This window comes from Macrobrachium nipponense, chromosome 37 (genome assembly GCF_015104395.2).
Source record: "Macrobrachium nipponense isolate FS-2020 chromosome 37, ASM1510439v2, whole genome shotgun sequence".
NCBI lineage: Eukaryota > Metazoa > Arthropoda > Malacostraca > Decapoda > Palaemonidae > Macrobrachium > Macrobrachium nipponense.
In genome coordinates this window covers 44852481-44877480 of record NC_061097.1, presented here as the reverse complement: position 1 = coordinate 44877480, position 25000 = coordinate 44852481, and the positions used below count along the sequence as shown (strand labels likewise).

Sequence of the window (25000 nt, the reverse complement as noted above, 5' to 3'; positions counted from 1 at the left end):
TCGAATCTCGGCAGCGTCTACAACATATCTACAACACGTTCAAATGGGCAACTCGAATCTTGGCATCGTTACACTACCCATCTCCTTGAAGGGAAGAAAACAACCTAAAAGAAATAAAGACAAAAAAAAAAAAAACCTTAGCTCACAGAAAACGGAAAAATAACTGCTGTCACTCTGTCTGCTTGTCCCAAATCTGGGAAGTTCCTCACGCCTGTCACATCCAACAGGCGTCCCAGTGTCCTTAATATTTTCCTTTGGCACAATTTGGACTCGGTTAGCTTGGCGAGAGTTCTCGTTTTTTTCTTTGTTGTTATTATTATTATTATTATTATTATTATTGTCTTTTCTCCGTTTTCATAATGTTTCTTTTTTCCAAGAATGAGGCAAATTATAAAAAAAAAAAATTAAATGATTATTCTAAACGCTAAGACGAAAAGTGTGAACAGGAAAAGTAATGAAAGAGAATTCGGTATTACGAAGAGAAATGACGTTCATTACAAACGTAAAATACATAATATTCTCGGAGAGAGAGAGAGAGAGAGAGAGAGAGAGAGAGAGAGAGAGAGAGAGAGAGAGAGAGAGAGAATTTAATTTCGAATACAACAATTAAATCCTCTTGGTGCTATCCAGTAATATAATATAAAGCATCCTCTCTCTCTCTCTCTCTCTCTCTCTCTCTCTCTCTCTCTCTCTCTCTGACCTCAAAATAAGAACCTAGAACCACGGAAATAAGAGAAGAAGTAATTGTTTAAAACACTCACCGTTCCGCTGTGGCTGAGAGTCTCAAGTCTTGTGCAACCTGGGGGCGAGAAAATCATTTGAATAAATGTATTATATTACAGTCGATACATTCATTCTGCCATTATGTGATTATTTATTTTTCTCTCAAGCCCTCCTTGCTTTGCAGTATATAAGTAATTCGCCATTACAATAAGGTAACACACAAAAATAATGTCTTTAATATTGACGGAGGGGGAATCCCCGGATCATATAAATGTCTGATTATATTATATGTTTATTTTCCACACACACACACACACTTCGTTTAGAGCAAATCATTCCAAGTAAACGCACAAATACACAATACAGTCTTCATTTTTGCCAGTGGCAAGAACCCTGGGTCATAATAGGTCACTGATTATATTATCTGTCTATTTTCCACAAAACACACTTTGTTTACAGCAAATAATTCTAAGTATAAATGAACACACAAATACACAATATATTGTCTTCATTTTTGACAGGTGGAGGCACCCTGGGTCGTAAATAAGTCACTGAAAGCAGAAATAAGCTGGTGCGTCGAGTAATACGATTATTAGTCAATCTTGGACTAAGGTAAAGAAAAAATATCTGGGCACAAATAAATAGGGATTTGTCAGTTTGAGCCGGAAGTGAGAAATGACACGGTACAAGCACAGAAACGTTTTGTCTTGAATGCGAAAAATATATATAAAGGAAATAATGTAGGAAACATTCAGTGAACGCATGAATATTCTTTGAAAAAATATGATCTAGTATCTATATTTTTTTAAGCGGAAAATCATTGTACGAATTCTTAAATAAAAAAGGCATGTTTCTTTTGAATTCGTAACAGGATGTGTTTGTGTGTGGAGAAGGCCAAGGATAATAAAAATATATATATATATAATATATATATATATATATATATATATATATATAATATATATATATGTGTGTGTGTGTGTGTGTGTGTATATATATATATATTATATAATATATATATATATATTATAGATAATATATAATATATATTATAATATAATATATTATATATATCAGTAAGGACACCAAGGCCAAAACCCGGAACAGCATTTTGTACAACTTTATTGGGACATGTTTCGAATAGTGCCATCACTCGTTATCAACCTACAAAATTAAAATGAATGACACTATAGTTCTTGCAATCAAATTCACAATAATAAAATGACATGTATAAAAATTATAAGAGTACGTTAAAAGATAGCTAATAATTAAAAGAAATTCAAATTAAAAAAAATGGCTAAATGGAACAATTGAGTAGATAAAATAAAATAAAGCAGAATGCAAATTTAAGTCACAAAAACGGATGGTACAAAGAACAGTAAATATACTAAGTCGATATACAAACCAGCAGGATGCAGACTAAAAACACAAAAGTGAGGTAACAGCTACATTTCTAGCCAAGGAAGGCTTTATCTTAACAGAATATAAAACTTCTAAAACGTCGAGGTCTGCAGCAAACTAAGAGGTTAAAATAGAAAAATCATCGATATGTAAAGGGTGACCAGACTCCTCGCTGTGTTCCCTAATTGCACTATAACTAGGTCTTGTAAGATAATTCCCTGTACGAAATGACCTACCAAGATGCTCAAACCATCTCATCCAAGCTGATCTGGTAGTTTTTCCAACGTAAGTGGCATCACAACCACTGCACTGCCATTTATAGATCAAATTGGACCGAAGGCTTGTAGGTATGGGGTCTTTAATTTTCAAGAAATTTCCTAATTTATTTTGTAAAGTAAAATATATTTTGATATCTAGCTGCGAGTAACCAATGGACAAAATAGAAATTAATTGTTTTTTTAGATCGTAACTATGAGTTCCAGTAAAAGTTAAAGGTAGATAAATAACAGGTTTCTTTACGTTAGCAGTAGTTTCAGGTTGTTTGTTTACATATAATTTTGAAAGTTGTTTTTGCCATTGTTTTTTAAGAGTGACCTTAGAAATTCCAATTCTTCGTGTAAATTCAAATAGCTAGAACAAATTTTATATGCTCTGGTAACTAGCGTAAATATTAAATTCATCTTATATTTCGAAGGTGTAGCTGATTGAAATTTAGACATAAGACCTGTGAAAGTAGGTTTTCTAAAGACTGAAGCGTGAAATTTATTATTAAGATTTCTACCTTCATATCTAGAAAAGCAAGTGTATGATTATCTTCGACTTCAGATGTAAATTCTATATTAATATGCTCACTATTAATGTACTTTAAAAAACGAGGAATCTGGTCACGACTCTTAAAAATTAAGAAAGTATCATCAACATACCTCCTGAACAATAAGGGCTTAAAATCTAAAGGGCAATCGTCTAACCATTTCTTCTCCATAAAACACATAAAAGCATTAGCCAGAGATGGTCCTATACTGGATCCCATACTTACACCATCAATTTGCTTAAATAACAAACAGTTAAGCAAAAAATAACATTCTTTGGTAGCTAGGACTAAAAGTTCCTTTAACTGAGACCTGTTGAGCCCGTTGACAGCATCAATATAATATATATATATATATATATATATATATATTTACAGATATATATATATATATATATATATATATATATATATAATATGATCCCAAGCAGAGGTTAGTCAAGGTCTTGTCAATTCACCTTATATTGTGACTTAACTCAAGGATGATTATTTCTCTCTCTCTCTCTCTCTTCTCTCTCTCTCTCTCTCCTCTCTCTCTCTCTCTCTCTCTCTCACATACATATAATACATACATATAATGCATATAGACAATATGCAACTGCGAGATATTAAACAAAACATTTGAAGCACCAGAAGCTCCAGTAACATTAGCCCTAACTTCTGTAAAATGAGTCCCGTCTCTCTCTCTCTCTCTCTCTCCTCTCTCTCTCTCTCTCTCTCTCTCTTTTATCATCCGGATGATACCCGACAATCCAGACCCGTCAGAATCCGAACGGTATCTTATACCCAGCATCCGAAGGAGACACTCGGCACAAATATTTCGGAACTGGGGGTCCTGGCCCCCCCCCCACCCCTTACCTCACCCACTTCTCGATATTCTCCCCACCCACTATCCCCCCCTCCCCCCCCCCCCCCCCCACACACAAGCGGCAATCCTGTGCCCCTATGCCTGGCATTTGGCAGTTTACCGAATAAATTTCCCTTTATTTCAGGGATGGGGAAATTACCCTCTGTTGTTCCACTGTTTTGAGTCTTTGCACCTATGAAAGGTTTGGGTGTTTTTGGGGGGATGGGGGGGGGGTTGGGGCGGAGGGGGGTGTTTGCACCCATAGGGAGAACTGAAAAGCCATGGTAACTGCATGTATCAGTCTCCATCCAACTTTCCCAAGGCGCGCTAGAAGGAGACCACAGTGCGTTGGTCGATGGTTTGGAAGATGGACAATAAGAAACATTCAATCTTGTGGAGTTTAATGTGTTGTTCTTGCACCATGATCTATGATAATTATTCATATTATTATATATAATATATAATATATATATATATAATATACGCATATGTACAATAATTCATGTGTATACATAATTACACACTAATGAAATGCTACAAACAAACACATACGAGTACACAACATAACCACGACAGACCATCACCTGCGCTTTCACTCACACATAACCACGACAGACCATCACCTCGCCCTTTCACTCACACACAACAACTCCTCGACGAACGTGACGAAAGGAAGGAAAAGAAAGGAAGCAGAGAGCGAACGCAGGAGGGGAAGGAACAGCGAAGGGAAGAAGTATATCAGGGAGGAAGGAAAACGAGAGGAGAGACAGACGGTGTTTAAGGGCGAATAGTGGTGGGGTCCTTCAGCCATAATTGGCTGTTGGTTGTCTGGATGCTTCCACCACCCTACGAGGCTAGGTCTTCTTCATCTACATACAAATTGTGTTTCCCTGAGATTTCTCTCTCTCTCTTACTCTTACTCTCTCGTTGTTCCTCTTCCTCTCTCTCTGTCTCTGTCTCTGTCTCTTTTTACTGTCTCGTTGTTCCTCTCTCTCTCTCTCTCTCTCTCTCTCTCTGATTCCTTTTTTCTTCCACCTCTCTCTCTCTCTCTCTCTCTCTCTCTCCCTCTACTCCCCTCTCTCTCTCTCTCTCTCAATATATCTCAAGATATATCAATATATATCATTATATATATATATATAGATATATATATTATATATATATATATATATATATATATACATTCCATGTGTGGTAATTCCCATTCCAGTCCAGGGGGGAAAATCTTGTTGTTTTCTATTCAAAGACAATTTCCAGATCCGATTCCCACTTGTGGTTTGTTTATTGAAGATATATGGGGGCAAATTCCTAGATTAAATTCCAACTCGTATTCACAAATATGGAAAGTTCAAAGGATCGATTCCCAGTTTGAAATCTATCTCGAATGGAAAGTCAATGACAATATCATGAATTCCCACTCCAAAACCTTAAAGGATACTGGGAATCCATGTACGAAGGAAACATCGCTTCCCTTTACCAAGACGAATTCCCAGTTTAGATTCCCATTCCAATTCCCATTCCCATTCCCACTTGCAATCAACCATTGCGGCAGGCAGGTCCCTCTGCTGTTGAGGGCAGTAGTTTGATAGCACCGCCGACGCTGCAAGCGAATTTGTCAAGAACTCTTGGGGGGCCCACTTGACTCCTTCTGCTTAAGTGTTATGCAATACCAGTCACTCCTGCACGGGGAGGGGAAGGTGAAGGGGGGCGGGGCTGACGGAGGGGGTGGGGGAGGGGGGAAGAGGGAGGGGAAGATGACCTGGAGTTCCAATTCGTCGAATTTATCGATTTTATTTTTTTTTTTTTTTTTCGAAAATTTTATCGAAGCATCAGGATCGATTGTTCAGAGAGAGAGAGAGAGAGAGAGAGAGAGATGAGAGCAGAGAGAGAGAGAGAGAGAGGAAAAAAACATTAAATATTTCTTCGATATTCTCTTGTGCATAACTGAGAAATCGAGAGAGAGAGAGAGAGAGAGAGAGAGAGAGAGGAAAAAACATTAAATATTTCTTCGATATTGTCTTCTGCATAACTGAGAAATCGAGAGAGAGAGAGAGAGAGAGAGAGAGAGAGAGAGTAGGAAGTGATGGAGTGTGTCCTTGATAAAGCGGTTCATCAAAGCATACTTTGAAATGCAAAGGATAATTGAAAATGAATAAAAATGTAATGAAATGAATAAAAATGAACCAAAAAAAAAAAAGAACTGAAATGGAAATGAGTTCCGCATTTTAATACGATCCGCCATTTTCATTCGTTTATAATTCATTCAGATAATTTCAGCTGAATTCAGCTGATATATCATCACAGGGACAAAAGGCCTCCGATAATATTCGTTTTTTATGTCGAAATCTGCAGATGGATATTGGCAAATGTTAATGCATGTATGTATGTATATGTATATGTATAATGTATATGTATGATGTATATATATATATATATATATATATAGTATATATATATATATATATATTTGTATGTAATACACAGATTATTATTATATAATATATTATATATATATATCATATATATATGATATATGATATAGATTATATAGATATATAATATATAATCCATAATATATATATTAGACGATATCAACAAACGCAAACAAAATTTATCAGGTAATGGAAAACTAAAAGAAAAAAACAATAAAATTAGTATTTTTGTTTCAACAACTACAAAGTCAAAATCATGGACACAAGGGTCAAGCGAGTTGACTTCGGAAACCTCTACCTGCCCGTGTGTTTACTGCCTTTACTAAAATGTCTATGTTCTTTGATTAGTCATTTAGTTTTCTGTTAGAGAAAACTATTGTGCCAGCTTTGTCTGTTCGTTCGTCTACACTTTATTATGTCTGCCCTCAGATCTTAAAAACTACTGAGGCTAGAGGGCTGCAAATTGGTAAGTTCATCATCCACCCTCCAATCATCAAACATAACAAATAGTAACCCTCTAGCCTTGGTAGTCTTTATTTTATCTAAGGTTAAAGTTAGCTGTGGATCGTGCATCTGACAGCACTTTCCGGAGGGATGGGACGCACCCCTACTCTGCCGTATCTAGTCAGCAACTGGAACGCTACCGGTCATAGCTGATGGCTTTATATGGCATTATACGTTGTACAGACAACTGGCTTCATATTAAAATCATAATATAAATATTAAAGATCTTGAAAATTGTGAAAATAATCTTGTCAAAACTATCACCAATTACAAATTAATTTTTCTAATTATCCGAAAAAGTTGAACACTAATAAAACTGTTCTTTTCATTCATCAATCAATACGTACATCAAAATAATTAGCAGTCAAATAATCGCAGAAATTAATAATGAAATATTCACATATCTGAGACAGCAACGTACGAATGAAGACGCATCACAAATCTCGTCCAATTTCTCTGATAACAAATGTAAATAACCAATCAGGAATTGCATCAACAAACATCGACTGTATATCTTCGATTAATTGATTACCTAGTATAAAAAAATTAACCAGTTACCTTTCTCCAATTGGGCAGGTGAACGAAAATATGAACAACAATTGGTTTAATGAACAGCTTCCACTGTGTTCATTTGTTTGTCTAACTCAGATAGACTAAATGGGATGAACTGAGTATAAAATATTTATTTACAACATTTCATCTTAACTGAGATCATCTGCAATTGTGAATTACAAACATTTCTTTGTAAGATAAATGTCATTGATTCTAACGTTTTTATGTACAAATCAATACTGTTGGTATTCTCTATTTGGGATTTCACTGCAAACGTTTTTTGTAACACAACACATGCAGGTTAGAACCGAACTCAAACCAAATGCGGGTTTGAACCCAAGCAGGTTAAAAGATTGAGCTCTATCCAAAAGTGGGTTCGAACCCAAGCAGGTTAGAAGATTGAGCTCTATCCAAAAGTGGGTTCGAACTCAAGCAGGTTAGAAGACATTATTCAAACCAAAAGTAGGTCCGAACCCACGCAGGTTAGAAGACCGATTTCAAACCAAAAGCGGGTTCGAACTCAAGAAGGTTAGAAGATTGAGCTCTAGCAAAAGTGGTCTCTCTTCGTTTACTTTGGGATTTCGAGGCTTTTGACCATATCAAACAACCTTGTTAATTACATATAATAATGTATATATAATATATATATATATATATATTATATATATATATATATATATATATATATATTTACACACATCAAGTCTGTCTGTTCCAGAGAGAGTTAACTCAGCAAGGAGAGAGAGCGAGAGGGGGGAGGGGAAAGAGAGGGGGGGGGGGGTGGAAGAGGTGGTGGGCGCTTCAGGAGATAATTGGGATTATGACGGAGGTGGCAATTTAGTCTGACTGGGAGTTTAATTACCTCTGGAGTATTAATTTATGAATACATTCGTTGATTCTGTAATAATAATATAATAATAATAATAATAATAATAATAATAATAATAATAATAATAATAATAATAATAATAATACGCAGTAAAACCACAATGACGACAGTAATAACGACAACATTCTTTATGACAGTTGACAAAATATAAAGAGATGAACAAAATAAATAATTAAATAAATAACTAAATAAATAACTATGTAGAAAAAGGTGACATTCGTCACTGGACTTATTAGAGGATTCAATTATATTTCGGACAGTGCCAGACCCTTCCCCTTACCTCTATCTTCCTCGCTGGGGAGTAGTAAGCACTTCCCCTTTCCCTCCCTCACTCCCCGGGGGATGCAAGCCTTCCACCCTTCTTCCCCTACCCACACCCCCTTCCTTTGAAATAAGATAATTGAATCCTATTGTACACAGCCTAAGAAGAGACGAAGCTCTGAAGGCGCCTCAGGTACTGTTTTGGTAGGAGTACCAACCTCTCCGACTTGGGAGGAACAAGGGCTGCCAACCGTTTAGTAAGTCAACAAGGTTTTGATTATGGGGGCAGGGAAGGGGACAGGGACGCGGAAGGGTTGGCAATCTCCAGAAGTGCCAACCTGTCCGATTAAATGTCAACAAGACGGGGGGCGGTTTTAGGCTTCGTGGATAATTTGCTTGGAAACACGAGGGGATGGATATAAATATATATACACACACACACACATATATATATATATATATATATATATATATATATATATATATTATATATATATACACACGTACACACACAAATACTTTCCAAGGCAAAACTCCTCACGATCTGAAAAATCACCCACCCAAAAAAATAAAATAAAAAAGCTTATCCCAAGGAACCCAAAATAATTCTCGTTAATGAAGACACACGACGGGGTGTCGGGTGGGGGGAGAGATTTCCTCCAGGTGAGAGAGTAAAGGGCAACTGCAGAAGCTGGTTGAGGCTTTACCTGTCATTCATTACTTGGGGAAAATTGACAGTTCTTGCCCCAGGAGAGACGCGAGTGGATATAGGTTTACGGCGCCTGCAAGCAAGCGCCGAGCGAGCATTTTGGGAATGGTTATGCTTTCTTTCTTTCGTTCTCTCTCTCTCTCTCTCTCTCTCTCTCTCTCTCTCTGTAAATTATTATTTTTTCATTTTATCATGATCTTTTTAATTAAACATTATTTAAGTGTATGTATTTTTTCTTAATTTTTTATACTCTCTCTCTCTCTCTCTCTTTCTCGGTAAATTTTTACTTTCTCATTTTAGCCTTGTCTTTTTAAATTGCACATTCTGTGAGAGTATATACATATATATATTTCCTCTCTCTCTCTCTCTCTCTCTCTCTCTCTCTCTCTCTCTCTCTCTCTCTCTCTCTCTCTCATTTTGTAAATGTATGAACCTTCATAAATCGATTATATTTTTCCTTATGATCTCTTGATGTCTGTGCTTTAGCATTCCCTCTCTCTCTCTCTTCTCTCTTCTCTCTCTCTGCCCCCTCTCTCTCTCTCTTCTCTCTCATTTTGTAAATGTATGAACCCTCATAAATCGATTATATTTTTCCATATGATCTCTTAATGTCTGTGCTTTATGCATCCTCTCTCTCTCTCTCTCTCTCTCTCTCTCTCTCTCTCTCTCTCTCTCTCTCTCTGGTATTGAAAGCAATACAAAGCAAAAGCATAACAACAAAAGACATTGGAACAGAAGCGAGCGTCTCAGTGGCACGTCCCCGTGGCTAAGCTCAACCAGTGCCACGTTCATTAGAGCGAGTGGCACTTGTCAGTGGAAGGAGAATTAGCCTCCTCAGACGGTGCCAAAAATTGGGACTGAAGTCGGCGTCTGTCTCGCCTCTGAATACAGATGCCCTGGAAGGGAGGAGGAGGAGGAGGAGGAGGAGGAGGAGGAGGAGGAGGAGGAGAGAGAGAGAAGAGAGTGAGAGAGAGAGAGAGAGAGAGAGAGAGAGAGAGAGAAATATTTAAACAGGGTCATACACTGATTTACTTTCGTGACATGAGTCTAATAATAATAATAATAATAATAATAATTTGGATGCTGCCTAGACTCATAACCAATCAATTTAAAATTGCAATAAAAATTTTTTTCAGTATGATTGTTATAAATGAAAAGAAACATGCAATGTGTGTTTATATATATATATATATATATATATATATATATATATATATATATATATATATATATTTATATATATAAATGTGTGTGTGTGTATACTAATCTTACTTTCTAAATACATCTGATAATTAAAGTAAAAAAGGCAGAAAGAGATATATTATTACGGCAATCTATCTATCTATCTTATATCAATCTATCTACGTAGATAGATATAGATATATATAGATAGATAGTTAGATATGTCATATTAGTATATCTATTTCTGCCTTTTTTTTACTTGAAGTATCAGATGTATCTAAAGTAAAAGTAGCATACATAAATGCTTACAACTTACGTAATAAAAAAAAGTAACTTACACAAGACTACTAAAACCCTCCAAAAGTGTAAACACTGAGAATGAATGACGTGTACAAACACTAACACTAACACAAACACACAAACATACTAACGCAAACAAAATCTTACTGCTAGACTTTTAAAAAAATTAGTGAAAGGTCTTAAGCCTAACAGAATACAAATAAGCTGAAGCCTGGCCTTTGAGAAACACTTTTACAAGTATTCCAAGCATCCACTTTACTTAAATACTTATAAAACAAATACGCAAATAAGGCCTTTACGGACAAGAACGCCTTATAGGCCTAATGAAACAAATAGGCCCAGCAGTCTCTTTGAAAATATACTAACAAACATCCACGGGGCTTGGTGAAATATACACAGATGCGAGCTTATAATGAGATTAAAAGAGAGTACATTCTCTCTCTCTCTCTCTCTCTCTCTCGTCCTTACTTTCGAAATTGCAGGTTTTTAAATATTTTTTGTTTATCAAGGTCTTGTGTTGGAGAGAAGGGGTTGGGAAGAGAAGGGGAGGGGGGTATTAGTGGTGCGTTGGAGAAATGGGAGAGGAGATTCACTGCGTTGGAGAGATGGGGGAAGAGATTCACTGCGTTGGAGAGATGGTAGAGGAGATTCATTGTGTTGGAGAGATGGTAGAGGAGATTCATTGTGTTGGAGAGATGGGAGAGGAGATTCATTGCGTTGGAGAGATGGGGGAGGAGATTCATTGCGTTGGAGAGATGGGGGAAGAGATTCACTGCGTTGGAGAGATGGGGGAGGAGATTCATTGTGTTGGAAAGATGGGAGAGGAGATTCATTGTGTTGGAGAGATGGGAGAGGAGATTCATTGTGTTGGAGAGATGGGAGAGGAGATTCATTGCGTTGGAGAGATGGGGGAGGAGATTCATTGCGTTGAGAGATGGGGAAGAGATTCACTGTTGGAGAGATGGGGAGGAGATTCATTGTGTTGGAGAGATGGGAGAGGAGATTCATTGTGTAGGAGAGAGAGAGATGGGAGAGGAGATTCATTGCGTTGGAGAGATTGGTGAGGAGATTCATTGCGTTGGAGAGATGGGGGAGGAGATTCATTGTGGAGAGATGGAGAGATGGTTAGAGGAGATTCATTGTGTTGGAGAGATGGGAGAGGAGATTCATTGTGTTGAGGAGATGAGAGGAGATTCATTGCGTTGGAGAGATGGGGGAGGAGATTCATTGCGTTGGAGAGATGGGGGAGAGATTCACTGCGTTGGAGAGATGGGGGAGGAGATTCATTGTGTTGGAGAGATGGTAGAGGAGATTCATTGTGTTGGAGAGATGGGAGAGGAGATTCATTGTGTTGGAGAGATGGGAAGATTCATTGTGTTGGAGAGATGGTAGAGGAGATTCATTGTGTTGGAGAGATGGGAGAGGAGATTCATTGTGTTGGAAAGATGAGGAGGAGATTCATTGTTTGGAGAGATGGGGGAGGAGATTCATTATGTTGGAGAGGATGGGAGAGGAGATTCCATTGTGTTGGAGAGGGAGGGAGGGGGAGAGATTTCATTGTGTTGGAGAGATGGGGGAGGAGATTCATTGTTTTTGGAGGAGAGGTGGGGGGAGGAGATTTATCGGTTTTGGTGAGATGGGGGAGGGGACCTCATTGTGTTGGAGGAGATGGGGGAGGAGATTCATGTGTTTGGAGAGATGGGAGAGAGATTCCTTGTGTTGGAGAGAGGGGGAGGGAGATTCTCGTGTTGGAGAGATGGGGAGGGGATCATTTGTGTGGGAGGAAGATGGGGAGGGATTCATGTGTTGGAAGAGATGGGGGAGGGAGATTCAGCGGTGAGGAGCATGGCAGGAGGAGATTCATTGTTTGGGAAAAAGGGAGAAGGGAGGAGGATTCATTGGTGTTGGAGAGATGGGGGAGGGGGGAGATTCATTTGTGTTGGGTAGGAGATGGGAGAGGAGATTCATTTTGTGTTTGGAAGAGATGGGGAGGGGACTCAATTGTGTGGAGAAGATGGGGGGAGAAATTTCATTGTTTTGGAGAGATGGGGGAGAGATTCATGTGTTGAGAGTGGGAGAGGAGATTCATTGTGTTGGAGGGAGAGGGGAGGAGATTCAATTGTGTTGGAGAGGATGGGAGAGGAGATTCATTGTTGTGGAGAGAGGGGAGGGGACTCATTGTGTTGGAGAGATGGGGGAGGGAAATTCATTGGTGGAGAGATTGTTTGAGCACCCCTGCTGGAGGGATTCGGAATAATTATCGTGTTGGAAAGATGGGGAGAGGAGATTCATTGTGTTGGGAAAAGATGGGAGGAGGAGATTCATTTTGTGTTGGGGAGAGATGTTGGAGAGGAGATTCATTGGTGTTGGGGGAGAGATGGGAAGCGGAGATTCATTGTGTTGGAGAGATGGGAGAGGAGATTCATTGTTGTTTGGAAGAAGATGGGGGAAGGAGATTCATTGTTTTGGGAGAGATTTGGGGAGGAGATTCATCGTGTTGGAGAAGGGAGGGGAAGGAGGATCATTTGTGTTGGAAAGATGGGAGGAAGGAGAATTCATCGTTGGAGAGATGGGGAGGAGATTTACTGGAAAGATGGGGGAGGAAATTCATTGTCTTGGAGAGATGGGAGAGGAGATTCATTGTGTTGGAAAGTTGGGAGAGGAGGAGATTCCTTGTGTTGGAGAGATGGGGAGGATACTGTATTGGAAAGTTGGTGGAGGAGATTCATTGTGTTGGAGAGATGGGAGAGGAGATTCATTGTGTTGGAGAGATGGGGGAGGAGATTCATTGTGTTGGAGAGATGGGAGAGGAGAAGATTCATAGTGTTGGAGAGATGGGAGAGGAGATTCATTGTGTTGGAGAGATGGGAGAGGAGATTCATTGTGTTGGAGAGATGGGAGAGGAGATTCATTGTGTTGGAGAGATGGGAGAGGAGATTCATTGTGTTGGAGAGATGGGAGAGGAGATTCATTGTGTTGGAGAGATGGGAGAGGAGATTCATTGTGTTGGAGAGATGGGAGAGGAGATTCATTGTGTTGGAGAGATGGGGGAGGAGATTCATTGTGTTGGAGAGATGGGGGAGGAGATTCATTGTGTTGGAGAGATGGGGGAGGAGATTCATTGTGTTGCAGAGAGATGGGGGAGAGATTCATTGTGTTGGAGATGGGGGAGGAGATTCATTGTGTTGGAGAGATGGGGGAGGAGATTCATTGTGTTGGAGAGATGGGGAGGAGATTCATTGTGTTGGAGAGATGGGGGAGGAGATTCATCGTGTTGGAGAGATGGGGGAGGATATTCATTGTGTTGGAGAGATGGGAGAGGAGAAGATTCATTGTGTTGGAGAGATGGAGGAGGAGATTCATTGTGTTGGAGAGATGGGGGAGGAGATTCATTGTGTTGGAGAGATGGGAGAGGAGAAGATTCATTGTGTTGGAGAGATGTGAGAGGAGAATCATTGTGTTGGAGAGATGGGGGAAGGGTATTCACTGTATTGGAAAGATGGGAGAGGGATTCACTGTGTTGGAGAAACGAGAGGCACGAAAAGACCATTAACTCAGGTGTGCGTTGGAGAGAAGGAGGAAGTTGAGACGGTTGAAGAGAGGAGGAGAAGTGAGAAGAAATGAGAAGAAGAAGAAGAAGAAGAAGAAGAGGAGAAAAAACTGAAAGAAAACAACTCTTCCTAAAGGATAGAAAAAAAATCTCAGAGGTTGGAGTTTTTTTTTTTTTAAATATTCAACGGAATGTCTGGTCCGAGATGGTGGTTTCACGGTGGCAAGGAATTCTTAAAGCGTAAACATATACATGTTTAATTTAAAAAATAAATAAATAAAAAATAAACCAGGTCATGGAATCCAGCCAAGGTTTTATGAAGCTGGAATAGAATACAGCTTGATTATGTTCTTGTCCTCTCTCTCTCTCTCTCTCTCTCTCTCTCTCTCTCTCTCTCCTCTCTCTCTCATGAAATAAAGGTATCAAGTAATTTATGTAGAAACAGTTTGATTATCTCTCTCTGTCTCTCTCTCTTCTCTCTCCATTCTCTCTCTGTTCTCTCTCCACTTCTCTCAATATATATATATATACGTATATATATTATATTATATATATTATATATATATATATATATATTATATCGATATATATAATATATATATTATTATATATATATATTATATTTTATATTTATGTATATATATATATATATATATATCTATATGTGTGTGTGTGTGTGTGTAGGTGTATCATACATATATCGTACATATATTCACCACAAAAAAAGCACACACACACACACACACAATCAAGAACATTATAAAACACAATCCAGTTTAAGCCACGACTTATTCACTTTAGCAAACGGAGAAATGCAAAACCTTCCTCTAGTCGCCGACTGCATAAACCAAAAGAAAAAAATAAATAAATAAAATAGAATAAAACCTTAACCCGGATATTGAGCGAATTTTCAAACCCGCCAACATTTTCGGAATGAATAACGGATGAATAAGAGATGAACACGTGAACGGGCTAATTGAATAACGGAGAAAGCAACTCGAGGAATGAAAGTTTCTTGGAATGTACGGACAGAAAAAACCGACCAATATCCACAAGATTATAAACCACCAACCAAACTGAGGGTTACGTTGCGTAATTCACTGTCTTCTGTCTTGCAATCAGACATGCAAGTGATTCTTAACAGAAACAAGTATAAAATGAACAAAAAAATGAGTTCCTGTACAGCTGCTACAGCGTATAATCAAGACCACCGAAAATACATCTTATCTTTCGGTGGTCTCGGGATATTGCTGTTCGAGCCGCGGCCCGTGAAGCTTTAGCCATGGCCTGGTGGTGGCCTATCCCATATTCTAGCCAGAAGCACGATCATGGCTAACTTTATCATTAAATAAAAAAAAAAAAAACTCTCGAGTCGCGGCCCGTGAAGCTTTAACCAAGGCCTGGTGGTGGCCTGTTCCATATCCTAGCCAGGAGCACGATCATGACCCAATTTTAACATTAAATAGAATAAAAAATGTTAAGTCGCGGCCCGTCAAGCTTTAACCACGGCCTGGTGGTGGCCTATCCCATATCGCTGCTAGAAGCAGGGCTAACTTTAACATTAAATAAAATAAAAACAGCTAGGGCTAGAGGGCTGCAATTTGGTATGTTTGATGATTGGAGGGTGGATGATCAACATACGAATTTGCAGCCCTCTAGCCTCAGTAGGTTTTAAGATCTGAACCGAAGAAAATGTTGAAGGGAAGGCTCGGAAAAACGTTTCTGTTCAGAAGTTTTCTGGAGATGCTGATAAATAGGTCAGGGTCCTTTTAAACGTGTAAAACAAAAAAAAAAAAAAAAAAAAAAAAAAAAAAAAAAAAAAAAAAAACAATTTTTGGTGATTTATGAAACGTTTTTTTGTTGTTGTCTTACAAAACGTTTTCAGTGGTGGAGAGAGAGTTACCAAAAGCCTATACGTTGTTTTCAATGAATAATAAAAAATCTAACGAATTGATAAAAATAGTTCAAATGCAAAAAATTATCGAATTAATACTATTTATTAAATGCAAAAAAATTCTTGTTTTCAATTTTCAATAAATAATAATCTCACGAATTAATGAAAATATTTTTTTAATTGAACAAAAATTCTTGTTTTCAATAAATATTCATCTCACGAATTAATAAAAATATTTATTCAATGCGCAAAAATTCTTGTTTTCAATGAATAATAATCTCACGAATTAATACAAGTATTTTTTTAAATTGCACAAAAATTCATGTTTTCAACGAATAATAATCTCACGAATTAATAAAACTATTTTGTTTAATTGCACAAAAAATCACTTTTTCAATGAAAAATAATCTCACGAATTAGTAAAACTATTTCTGTAATTGCACAGAGGTTCTTCCTCCTTTAAATCATTTACTCTAACGACCTAAAGAGTTTTGTGACCTAAAAACCCATTCACAAAGTATTGTTTTAAAAAAAAACCTACCCTTTGAAGTTTTTTTTTTTCATCTAGAAAAAGGAATCTAGGAGGCTATGTAACTCACAGTGAAAATCTAGAAACCTCCCTTTCTGAGAAATATATTCTAGAAACCTACCTTTCTGAGAAATATATTCTAGAAACCTCCCTTTCTGAGAAATATATTCTAGAAACCTCCCTTTCTGAGAAATATATTCTAGAAACCTACCTTTCTGAGAAATATATTCTAGAAACCTCCTTTTCTGAGAAATATATTCTAGAAACCTCCCTTACTGAGAAATATATTCTAGAAACCTCCCTTTCTGAGAAATATATTCTAGAAACCTCCCTTTCTGAGAAATATGTTCTAGAAACCTACCTTTCTGAGAAATATATTCTAGAAACCTCCTTTTCTGAGAAATATATTCTAGAAACCTACCTTTCTGAGAAATATATTTTTTCATGCTTAGCAAAAACCGCTCTGCCAAGATTTCTGTATAATTTTTTTTTTCTTAAAATTATTGGCATTGATGAAATTTTATCAATGTCACGTTGCACAGATTGATAACAAGATAACCTTGCCTTTGTTTCCATTCAGATGACGAATTTGTAATTTGCAAAGATGAATAGTTTTTTTTGTTTCATTTCAAAATGTTGAATTTTTTAATTATTTTGCTATTTTGTAAGACGTATCCCTCGGGAGAGGCGGGACATACGTGCATCCTACCAATGTTTTTGTTTGTATGGTGTTTTTACGTTGCATGGAACCAGTGGTTATTCAGCAACGGGACCAACGGCTTGACGTGACTTCCGAACCACGTCAAGAGTGAACTAATATCACCAGAAATTAACATCTCTCACACCTCAATGGAAAGCCCGAGAATCGAACTGGCGGCCACTGATCCTGCCTATGTGAACTCTCAGAAGAGACACAGAGTTTCCAGCCCTGTCATTGGCTTATCCACAGCCAGTCAGGAGCGTCGTAAGGGACTGGCCTAGACATCAGATGCACGGTTGATGTGAATCTACTTATAGCCCCACCCAGCCGCCTCATAATCAATCACAATCAATCACCATCCACCGCAATGAGAGATCGCAAGAGTTAAACCAAGACTTGAATTATTATTGGTCATTTGCTCATGAAGCATAGTCTTGGGGAATCTGAAATACGGCTCCCCCCCCCCCCCCCCCCCCCCACCCCCCCCCCCCCCCCCCGTCTCTCTCTCCCTCTAATCACGAATTCTCCCACGCGAAAATGTTAGTCTCGCCCATTCGTCATCTTTACGAATTCCCAGGGCGTTCGTGAATGCACTGGGCTCGGGCGTCCCGCCCCCGCCCGCCCCCCGCCCGCCCCCCGCCCCCTCACCTTGGATTCGTACCGTGGCGGAGTCCCGAAGCGTCACTAAGGAGAAATTCTTGGAAGGAAGTGTGGGAGATTTTCGGTTTTAATTTAGTTAAGATCCCATAAATATTTCTTTGATTAAGAATTATTCATCTATTGAATTACTTTTAATATATTTTAATGATATTCTTAAGCCTGATTTTTTTTTTCTGGTAGTTTGGATAAACAGGTTTTTATATGAATGTGCTTATGAATATATATATATATATATATATATATATATATATATATATATATATATATATATATATATATATATATAAAGAGAGAGAGAGAAGAGAGAGAGAGAGAGAGGAGAGAGAGAGAGAGAGAGAGAGAGACCTACTAAAAAGCCAATACAGTTAAATCATTAAATGAAGAAAGCAGAAGAGGAATGAAATCACAAACAAGGAAAAACCAAACTAACATAAAGTAACATGAAAACATAAAAACAAAATAAAAAAAAATATATAAAAAAAACAAATGAAGTCATCTAGGTGCCAAATAACAGACGAAAAAAAAATAATAAAAACTTCTCAATCGTGACACCAAGACATCTCAATTCGTGTCTGCCACTCCCCCTTCCCCCTCCCCCCCCTCCTCTCCCCACTCTGGAACTTGGGGGACTGATAAAATGGAAAACAGTTGTCACACACTATACTCTGTTTTTTTCCATCTGTCCACCTGCCTGTGGCGTTTGCGTATGGTAACACTGCGTCCCGGGCTTTAAATAGTTACGCTATGTGTAAGTTTTAGGTAAATAAAAGGACATCTTGGTGTACATTTGCAACTGAAAATTGTTATAATAATTTACTCTATGCGAATTACACCGTTAATATTCGAAATAGGATATTGTTATTATTGTTGAATGTAACTATCTAAAGCCCGGGACGCAGTGTTACCATACGCAAACACCACAGGCGGGTGGACAGATGGAAAAAAACAGAGTATAGGTAAGAGCATTCTAGCTTCTTAGCGGGCCCTGGAACGGTCAAGAAGCCTGGAAATCTGGAAGACGCGAGGTGCTGGACAGTCACTCAGTCAGTCAGCATAGAGAAGGGTCCAAGGCACCATCTTGGGTCCATACTGGAAGGTCCTGGAAGCGTTGATGTGACTGAAATGTACAGAGAGAGAGAGAGAGAGAGAGAGAGAAATAGAGAGATGAAGCGGAAAGACGACGCGCTTCTACCCCATAAAATTTCTCTCTCTCTCTGTGACGAAGATCTTCCACCTTGTCAAATCTCTCTCTCTCTCTCTCTCTCTCTCTCTCTCTCTCTCTCTCTTCTCTCTCTCTCTGTGTGTGTAAAGGAAGTTCTTTCTCCAAGCGAGCGCAAGGGTGCAAAAACTTCTCGCTAACGACGCGCGATAAATACCAATTAACCTAAGTTGACCTAAGCATCTCAAGGCTTGGTTCTCCCCAAGACACTTTTGCAAGGATGCTCGCCTTGCAGACACGAGAGGAAAAAAACACCTTTGAATTAATACGAAAAGATATTGCCAGTTGTTTTATGGCAATTGTTGCAGTAATATGACAAAGACAATAACTTTGACAGATTTTATGTCAAAAAGGAAAAAAAACTTTGGATTATTATGATTTAAAAAGAAAAGACCTTAAACCTTTGGATTCATATGAACAGATATCTCCATTTTTTTTTTTTTTTTATGATTCTGGCTTCTCTGGCAAATTGTTGTTGTCACTGGAGGGGAAAAAACTGCAGTGATATGACAAAAAAAAAAACTTTGACGGATCTTATTTTAAAAAGGAAAAAAACCTTTGGATTATTATGAATAGATATCACCAGTTTTTTTTTTTTTTTTTTTTGAAGATTCTGGCAATCTCTGGCAATTGTTGTTGTCACGGGAGGGAAAAAAACTGCAGTGATATGACAAAAAAACTTTGACAGATTTTATTTAAAAAAAGAAAGAAAAACCTTTGGATTATTATGAGCAGATATCTGTAGAGTTTTTTTTTTAAGATTCTGGCAATCTTTGGTAATTGCAGTAATATGAAAAAAAAAACTTTGACACATTTTATTTTAAAAAGGAAATAACCTTTGGATTATTAAGAATAGATATCTCTTAGAGTTTTTTTTATGTATCTGGCAGACTTTGTTGTTGTCACGGGACAAAAAACTTTTATAGATTCTGTTTTGAAAAAACCTTTGAATTAATATGAATAGATAACTCTCGATTTTTTTTTTTGTTTATGATTCTGCCACACTTTGGTCGTTGTTGTTCTCAGGGGAGGGGAAAACATGGTCATATATAAAAAAAAACTTTGATAGATTCTATTTTGAAAAGGGGAAAACCTTTGAATTTATATGAATAGGTATCTCAAGAGTTGTTTTTGTTTTTTGTTTTTTAATTCAGGAGTACTATGGTCGTTGTTGTTTTCAGGGGAGCGGAAAAATGTGCAGAAATATAAAAAAAAAACTTTTATAGAAAAATAACCATTGGATTTAATATGAGAAGATATTTCCAGTTTTTTTTTTTTTATAAGAATCTGGTAAATTGGGCGTTGTTGTTTTAGGGGAATATTTTGTGATTTAAAAAAAAAAACTTACAGATTATGTCACCGAGTAATTATCAGCTTTCAGGAAAATTATAAAAAAAAAAAACTTTACAAAAGATTTTTTCTTTTCTTTTTTGGAGACTACATAACTCATGTAGATTCTTTAGAAGAAGAAACTTTACAGCGTTTCTGAGTTTCTACCCTTATGCTGCCCAGATAGAAAAAAAAAATTGAGAAATGCATATTTTTAACATATATGAATTTAAGTCAAGGCAACGATAAGAAAAAATATATAATTCGGTTCTCGTAAAATAACACATTATAAATTTTTGACGCTGCAAGTTGGTAAACAACTGAAAAAAGTTGTTTATAACATCATAAAAAAATTGCAAATACATCCTTGTAAACACATTCACGAACGAGAACAACTGGAAAAACAACACAATACGTCAAACAGAAAACCGTAAACAATCCCTTTACTAAACAAACAACACAAAAAAAACAACGATTCTCGTCAACGATTCCTCGTAATGGACGAAATAGTTCGAAATAAAAACCGCAAAAACAAACCTTTTGTCCAAAAAAAAAAAAAAAAAAAAAAAAAAAAAAAAAAAACCCAAAAAAAAAAAAAAAAAAAAAAAAAAAAAAAAAAAAAAAAAAACAACGTTCCTCGTAATGGACGAAAGAGCGAAATAAAAACCGCCAAATAACTTTTGTCAACGATTCCTCGTAATGGACGAAATGTTCGAAATAAAAACCGCAACAACCTTTTGTCAAAAAAAAAAAAAAAAAAAAAAAAAAAAAAAAAAAAAAAAAAAAAAAAAAAAAAAAAAAATGATTCCTTGTAATGGACGAAAAAAATAAAAACCTCCACGAAAATATGGCGCAAATAAACAAAGGAGTGGCCGAATGATTGTAAAAGCAGTCGGCGATGAAAGTAGATCGAGCGTGTATATATACGTTCCAGCAGAAGCAAGTCGCTCTCTCACACGCAATTTGCAATTCGCCGAAATTGCGAGTCGCCGTAACTACGACGAGAACGACTTCTGAATTTACATAGGACCCGCTGCTCCATTCGAGAGCCCAGAAGACCGTCTCCTCCTCCTCCTCTCCTCCTCTCCGCCTCCTCCTCCTCCTCCTCCTCCTCCTCCTCCTCCTTCCTCCTTCTTCTTCTTTTTCTCTTCTCCTCTCTCCTCGTTCTTCTTTTTTCCTTCTTCTTCTCTTCTTCTTCTCCTCGGCTGAACTGACTGACTGAAGACTTCACGAGCAGCCCAAGAAGTGCTTTTCGACCACCACACACAAGTCGCCTTTCGCTCAATTACTCCAAAATATCTCCCCCTCCCTCCCTCCCTCCATCTCCCTTCCCCCTTTCCCAAACCAAACCCTCTCCTAGACTCATACCCCGTAACCTCCTCCCTCACGCCGACCACCCTCCTACCAACCCGGCCCCCCCTTAACCCTTCCCAGTTCATCTTGGGATTACATTCATCACATGCAAATGAAGCGAGCATCATGGACTGGAAGAATGAAAGAGGAGGGCTGGAACATTCCAAGAAGTTGCTTGCTGGGTGCTAAAGATTGGTGGGTGATTGGTTCTTGGGGAGATGGGGGGCGGCCTTCCAGCCTGAATGGGGATGGGATGGGTGTTATCCAACCTGCATGAAGAACTGGAAGGAGATATCCAGCCTGCATGGGGAACTGGAAAGTGACATCCAGCCTTCATGGGGAATGGGAAGGATATTTAGACTGCATGGGGAACTGGAAGAGTTCCAGCTAGCATGGGAAACTGGAAAGTGATGTCCAGCCAGAATAGGGAACTAGAAGGGGGACATCCAATATGTATAAGGGGTTGGAGGCAGTATCCAGCCTGGGCTGGGGAACTAGACAGAGATATCCAGCCTTCATGGGGGACTGGAAGGAGATATCCAGCCTGGGTGGGGGACTGGAAGGAGATTTCCAGCCTGAATGGGGGAACTGGAAAGAGATACCCAGCCTGAGTGGGGGAACTGGAAAGAGATATCCAGCCTAAGTGGGGGAACCAGCCTTCATGGGGAACTGGAAAGATATCCAGCCTGAGTGGGGGAACTGGAAAGATATATCCAGCCTGAGTGGGGGAACCAGCCTTCATAGGGAACTGAAAGGAGATAACCAGCCTGGGTGGGGGAACTGGAAAGATATCCAGCCTTCAGGGGGAAACTGAAAGGAGATATCCTGCCTGAGAGGGAGAAACTAGAAAGAGATATCCAGCCTAAGTGGGGGAACTGGAAAGACTTCCAGCCTGAGTGGGGGAAACTGGAAAGAGATATCCAGCCTGTATTTAACTGAGACGACAGATGGACGACGGCTGGGATTAAATGAGGTTGGAATCGGACACGGACTTAGCTGGGAGTGAAGAGCGGATTATATCTTCTTAGCGTCGCTATCGAACGGCGCCACGAGAGAGAGAGAGAGAGAGAGAGAGAGAGAGAGAGAGAGAGATAAATCCCGATAAATTTTCAATTAAAAAACTAAAAATCCAAAAACCCCCCTCCCCACCCCTCCCCTTCCCTTCCGTCCCCCTCCCACCCCCACCCCACCCCCCCCCCCACCCCCACTTCCCCCAAAAAGCCCCGTCGAGCATAAACACTGCTTGTGCCATCAGGCCGAACCCATCCACAATGTTTGAGTTTTCGAGGGGGGGAGCGAAGCTCTGCTCCTTGAGCCAGATCTCGAGAGATTAGTCACGCTTGAGGATAATAATAAGAGCGGCTTCTTCCTCCACCAAAAACCACACACACACACACACACACAAAGAGAGAGAGAGAGAGAGAGTAGATTTTATTTGAATACGTATTAACCACCGGGAAAGTGATTTAGATATACATTGTCACTTGAGAGAGAGAGAGAGAGAGAGAGAGAGAGAGAGAGAGAGAGAGGGGAGGGGGGGGGTGGGAGATTTTACTTTATTATGTAATAAACACTTGGAAGAGAGGAGAGAGAGAGAGAGAGAGAGAGAGAGAGAGAGAGAGCGCGCACAAGTGTCCTTCCAACAGATTGGGTGTGAGTGGTTTATCATTATGAATTTTTTGTTTCAAATATTTCAGGAAGTATTTTTCCGTCACGTCTTTGTCAAGTCGAGTATTATTATTATTATTATTATTATTATTATTATTATTATTATTATTATTATTATTATTAAAAGCCTCCGGTTCGTAAAAATCACTTTAGGAGAAACGAGAATAAAACCGAAACTAACCACAAAACATATTCTGACCAAGAGCACCTTCCTTCACTCGCGAAAATAAAGCAAGAGTCAAATTTTGCTTCTTGAAGTCGGTCATCAAATAAATATCAAAACAGACTTCCACGTTCATGCGGCAAGGCATGAATCCCTGTCAAAATAAATTCCTGTCAAAATGAATTCCAGTCAAAATAAATTCCTGTCAAAATAGGCGCCTGCACAAACGCCGTTGAATAATTTAGGTGGATCCCGAGAGAGACGTTTGCGTCGACAATATTGTATCTAGCATGCATTATATAGATCTCTCTCTCTCTCTCTCTCTCTCTCTCTCTCTCTCTCTCTCTCTCTCTCTGTATGTATGAGGTAGGTGTCATATATATAATACATTTATAAGGATTGTGAGATATAAACTTGATACGTACACACACATAATGAGAGAGAGAGAGAGAGAGAGAGAAAGAGAGAGACTTTCCCCCATCCCCCCCACCCCCGTAAAGGTATCACGATGACAGAGCACTACGAAGGGGGGTGGGGGAGGGTGTTGATGATGATGGTAACGACGATGACACCTTTACAACACCTTAAAAAAAATGTGCTCTGTCACTTTCGAAACCCCTTCACTGCTCCGAGGCTGATGATGACGTCACGGAATCCATAAGGCGAGTCATTGATTCCCAATTTCCCAATGAATTCATAAAGCATTGCTTTGACTTGATTTTTATTTTTATTCTATTATGCTTTTGTTTACCTTTTTGTAAAAAGAAACAGCAAATAAATCAGCAGCTATGACAACACCAAAACAACAAGCAGAAAGCAGCAGTAAGCAAGCATGTGGCAGAAAACATGAAACAGGAAGCACAAAGAAGCAAGCAGGGAGTATGAAGTGGCTGCCAAAAGCATAAAAGCGAAGATCAAGCATTTTGCAGTTAACAGCAAGCAGAATGCAGCAAACAGGAAACTGCAAGCAGCAACAAGCATGAAGCAAAAAAGCTAAAAAAAACAAGCAAAAGGCAGCAAACAACAAGCATAAAGCATAAAGCAATATGCAGCAGAAAGCAGCAAGCAACACGAAGAAAGCAGCAGACAAAAAGCAGCAAACAAAAAGCAGCAAGCAGAAAGCAGCAGACAAAAAGCAGCAAGCAACCTGCAGCAAGCAGAAAGCAGCAGCTACGACAATCCATTTCCGTAGCACCATCGGACGCCTCGTCTTAGCTGCCCTGCGCCAAATAATCCCAGGGATCAAGGGAGGTGGGGAAGGGGAAGGGGAAGGGGTGGAATTGGAAAGGGGGAGGGGAAGAGGGAAGGGAAAAGTTGAGAGCCGGAG

At 38.7% G+C, this 25000-nt stretch overlaps 1 long non-coding RNA gene across 2 annotated transcripts in view; it reads right to left on the bottom strand.

Moving 5' to 3' along the window:
* Positions 1 to 25000, bottom strand: part of LOC135208976 (uncharacterized) — a 510553-nt gene that overhangs the window by 165683 nt on the left and 319870 nt on the right. For both annotated transcript variants that reach the window (XR_010313262.1, XR_010313263.1), the window contains one exon: positions 762 to 799. This is a non-coding gene — a long non-coding RNA (uncharacterized LOC135208976). The remainder of the gene's footprint in view (positions 1 to 761; positions 800 to 25000) is intronic.